The sequence below is a fragment of the Musca autumnalis genome, unplaced genomic scaffold (genome assembly GCF_047663935.1).
Source record: "Musca autumnalis isolate F117 unplaced genomic scaffold, ASM4766393v1 scaffold_4, whole genome shotgun sequence".
NCBI lineage: Eukaryota > Metazoa > Arthropoda > Insecta > Diptera > Muscidae > Musca > Musca autumnalis.
The window spans coordinates 115470302-115475279 of NW_027411977.1; the positions used below are offsets into that span (position 1 = coordinate 115470302).

Genomic DNA, 4978 nt, shown 5'->3' on the forward strand with positions numbered 1-4978 from the left:
GTACATCTCGATTTTTTTACACTCCCGCTTTTCCATTTCTCTCTTTTTCTTGCGGAAAAGACGTTTCTCTTCTCTCCTTTTCTCCCGATATCTCTCTCGCGCGCTATGCGTTGCTACTGATTGCAAAGTAGCTCTATATGCCGCGTTTTTCTCTTCGGTAGCAGCACGACACTCCTGGTCATACCATGAATTCCTTTGTGGAGGTCTCTGGAATCCAAGTATGGATTTTGCGGCTGTTTGCATGGAGTGGGCAATATGTTGCCATTGTGTTGTTATGTTATCGGGACAGGGAGTGCTCGCGTTAAGCAATTGGGCTAGTTGAGTGGAATATGCTGTGGCTATCTGTTGTGTTTGCAGCCTATCGATGTCCAACTTCCGCGTTAAGTCTGTTCGTGCTTTATTTGCAAAGTTTAGACGGGTACGTACCTTTGCTGCAACAAGGTAGTGGTCCGAATCAATGTTTGCGCCTCGGAACGATCGTACATCCAACACGCTGGATGAATGTCTTCCATCTATTACAACATGATCAATTTGATTACTTGTTCTTTGATCTGGAGACAGCCAGGTGCCCTTATGAATATCGAGATGATTAAATCTGGTACTGCTAACTACCATGTTTTTTGCAGCTGCAAAGTCTATCAGCCTCATACCATTGTCAGATGTTTCACTGTGGAGACTGAATTTCCCGACTGCCAAAGATATTCTCCTTTCCAATTTTGGCATTAAAATCGCCTAGAATGATTTTAATATCATGGGCAGGGCAACGGTCATATGTTTCTTCTAAGCGTTCGTAAAATATATCTTTGGTCTGTTCGTCCTTTTCTTCAGTGGGAGCATGAGCACAAATAAAGCTGATGTTGAAGAATTTAGCTTTTATTCGAATTGCAGCAAGTCTTTCATTCACTGGGTGAATCTGGATACCAGATGTTTTAGTCTCCGACTAACTACGAATCCGCAACCAAACTCATGCTTTACGTCATGGCAGCTATAATACAGTGCGTCACCTTTAGGTGTTGTTGTGACGCCTTTCCCAATCCATCGTATTTCCTGTATGGCAGTAATATCGGCCTTGTACTTTTCAAGTACGTCTGCCAATGCGAAGACTGCACCTTCTCTATAAAGAGTGCGAACATTCCAGGTGCAGATTCGCAGATCATGGTCCTTAAAACGTTTGCGGGGTTCGTCAACTTTAGAGGGGTTTGTTTTTCTTTTCTTTCGTTTTTTCATAGTAGGATGTTTTTTCTAGGGGAGGGTTACTAACCCGACGCCCAAACCCAAGTTTTTAACGTTCTTATGGGTGAACGCGCGGCACATGTTAGCTCACTACCTTTAACGGGTGTTAAAGGCAGTTCCCCAGGTGACACCACGGTGAGGTCAGTGTCCACTTGAGATGAAAGAGGGACCAAGATAAATCCTGGGCTTTGCCATGTTAAAGCCGGTCAAGACCGTTGCTTGGTATCATTCATCCCCTACGTCACCCAAAATTCACCCATTTTAATATACCAAAAAAGCCTTTTTTAAAAAGGGGCAAAATGTGGCAAGAAATTACTACTGAATTTGTTAGTGCAGACCTCCTGCTAGCTTCCAAAGTCGTTTTGGCGGAGGTCATATTGGTAATTTTTCAATATACAATATTACAATAATTTTCAATATACATAAAAACATTGATATATGTACATTGAATAACCCAGTAGAAAGTGTCTTGAAGACAACATTGACGAATCGTTTACGACAATGCTATATCCCTGAAGACACCTTGTAGACAGCAATGTGAAATCATCGACGAAATTTTCACACAAATGTCCCAGTATTCGTGTAAGACAACTTGAGCGACAGGGTAACCGAAGTTGTCACTGAAGACAACTTCGATGACTAAACTCCCTACTTTTCGTTGATGACAACTTCGATGACTAAAAACCCCATATTTCGTTGACGACTGTTCCACAGGCACTGTCTTGCTATTAGTCATTGATGACCCAACTAAAGACAATTTAATTTATGTTGTCGTGTGTCTATTTTTTATTAAATTATAAAATTTAATATGTTTACAAATTTTATTTTAAATGAATAATACTTAGCTCCCATATTTCCGCCAGTTACAATTTTCTTCGAATTTTGGCACACAGTACTTCTTACCCCAGCCGACTGAAGGGCGATCTACAAATCCTTATTTATGGATTCTGCAAAAAGAAACTATGATAAATCAATTCCGTAAATTGCCACCAGTATTTTCTAAAATCTTACCGAGCTTCATATTGGGATTTTCAAACATCTGATTTTACTTCAACCTAAATACACGAATTTAAACAATTATTACAATTATTTTAAATGCAATTTAATCTGCTTATTCTAACTTACCCTTTCCTAGTTAATGCGCAATAAATAAAAAGAGTTTAGTTCGTGACGCGATTTACGAATTTTATATTATTACATTTATTACAAATAGAAAATTTTCTATTTGCATAAACATGTGTACAATAATTTCAAAGCATGCTTTTTAATCATTTTTCGGGTTTTTTGCCAAGACACACTGCAAGATATGGTCATGCAACTTGTCGTACATGACAATTTTGGAAATTTCTTCAACGCATCGTCAATGAAAATGTCATCGAAAAGTCGATTTTCTACTGGGTTAACTTTTGTCTCATTTCTGTATATTTACGCAATGACACAACACAACAAAAAGAGTATATTTTACAACACAAAATCTTTTTTATTTTTATACAAAAAAGTGTCAACTTTGACAATGCAACAACTAACGGCATATATACATAAGATTTTCACTGATAAACATTTCTTTTACGGAATATTATCTGACTACCACCAAACTCAATATGCTCATTCCTCTCTGGGACTCCCATTACGAACAAAATTCCCTGACGATCCAATCAAAATTGCGACCTGTAGCGTGATTACAAAAAATGGAAAAATTGGATGCATTACCGACTATTGTGATAGCTCCCTTGTTTAACTACCTTCGTCTACCTATTTTACATTCATGTAAAGGAAATATTTTCTTTTTCCATTGACAGGCTTTGTCATTGGAATACTCCCACTAGAATCTGATATATTGTCATACGAATAAGACGTTGATTTTTCTCAATAAAAGTTGTTTGCCCATTCCAACCCCTGAATATTATCCGACCATCACCAAAATTAGGGCTTCTTCTTCCGTTTGGCCCGCATCAACTCTCGAAATTTCGTGACGATCCGATCAAAATTGCGATCTGTATTGTGATTAGAAAAATATGAAAAAATGGGATGCATAACCGACTATTGCGGTATCTCCGTTGCTTGATCTTCTACGAAAACCTACTTTACATCGTTGTAAAGGTGATATTTTTTCCTTTCATTGCCAGGTTTTTCTTTTGGTATACCCCTTAGCGGAAATATTCGCTTTGTTATAAAAAGTTGACTTTTTCTCCAAATAAGTTTTTTGCCCAATTCGACCCCTGAATATTATCTGGTCATCACCAAAATCCGTAGTTTCCTTCCCTCCGGGACCCCCTTTTCCCACCAAAATTTTGTGACGATCCGATCAAAATTGTGACCGGAAGCGTGATTTCTAAAAAATGGAAAAATGGGATATATTACCGACTATTGTGATATCTCCGTTATTTGGTCACCTACTCCAACCTACTTTGCATCATTGTAAAGGTGGGATCTTTTACTTTCATAGCCAGGCTTTGCTGTTAGAAATTCCCCAACCTAAGCTGTGATATTCATCATTATAATTAAAATCGCTAAAATGAAAAGGGTTTTATTTGCGACTATTGCTATATTGTTTGACCACCTACGACAACCTACTTTTCGTCGTTAGAAAGGTGATATCATCTACATATTATCCGACCATCACCAAAATCAATAGAGGCTTCTTCTCCTCCGGGACCCTCATCAAAACGATCCGATCAAAATTGCGACCTGTAGCGTGATTACAAGGTTTACATTGACAGACGGACGGACACACATAGCCAGATCGACTCAGCTATATATAGTGGTCTACGACCATTATTTCGATGCGTTACAAACTTTTTGGCCAAAACCAACTTATAATAACCCCCCCAAATAGTGGTGTAGGGTATAAACAAAATTAATTATTTTCGGTTGAATTGAAGTGTTTCTTATGAGACTGCGCAAAAAATAAAATTTTAAAACCTCCAAAAATAGTTTGGGTAAAATATTCTTTTATTGAAACTATAGTGGACTGTCAATTTGCGGACAGGTGTACATTAGACGTGTTTAACTCAAAGGGAAAAAGTGTTTAGTATTGTTAGATTTTAATATTGCCAAAGTTTGAGTACGATCGGAATATGTTAACATGTGCCACTGGGGCCGCAAAATTTCCATAGTAATTTGTATGGGGCCAAAGGTAAATTGTCAAATCGAAGAGAAAATTGTACCAGTTCATTTCTGTGGCTAAACAAGTAATCCTACAAAAATTATGAAAATCAGCCACATTCTAATATAAGGCAATATGGTGGCGCCCCAATATACTATTGGAGCAATATCAAAGTCTTACCCGACTTAAATACATTTTTGTAGGATTTTTTCTAAACTGGCATTAATCCGCTGACTTTCTTCGGTCGTTAAAATGGAGTTGTAGTCGAAAAGATTAGGAAAGTATATTTGGTTTTATCTTTATCTTTGGTATTGTAATGTTAAATATAAACGCATGAAACCGCTCAATTGTCCGCAGATACCTACCTACCAGGCCTTACCAGCCGCAAATTGATATCACTGACATTGAAATTTTGAACAAATATGATTTTTCAATTCCATGAATGGAAAATATTTAGCAGAAAAGTTTAGATATCTCTAAAAACCTTGAATACTAAACTGCGACTGGTCAAAATGTGACTAAAAACTTTTAATAACAGAAATTGGTTATACATCTTTTTCATATTTGACACTTAAAATATAATAAAAAAGTAAATGTAACATACTAAGTATTTGCCATATCCAAAAAGCCACATACATA

At 37.2% G+C, this 4978-nt stretch overlaps 1 long non-coding RNA gene across 1 annotated transcript; it reads right to left on the reverse strand.

Annotated features, from left to right (window-relative positions):
• Positions 1-1692: 1692 nt before the first annotated feature.
• Positions 1693-2484, reverse strand: LOC141404165 (uncharacterized). Its single transcript, XR_012412963.1, has 3 exons — positions 2359-2484; positions 2245-2288; positions 1693-2180 (listed from the first exon to the last, which is right to left on the reverse strand). It is a non-coding gene; the product is annotated as an uncharacterized lncRNA (long non-coding RNA).
• Between the last annotated feature and the right edge of the window lie 2494 nt (positions 2485-4978).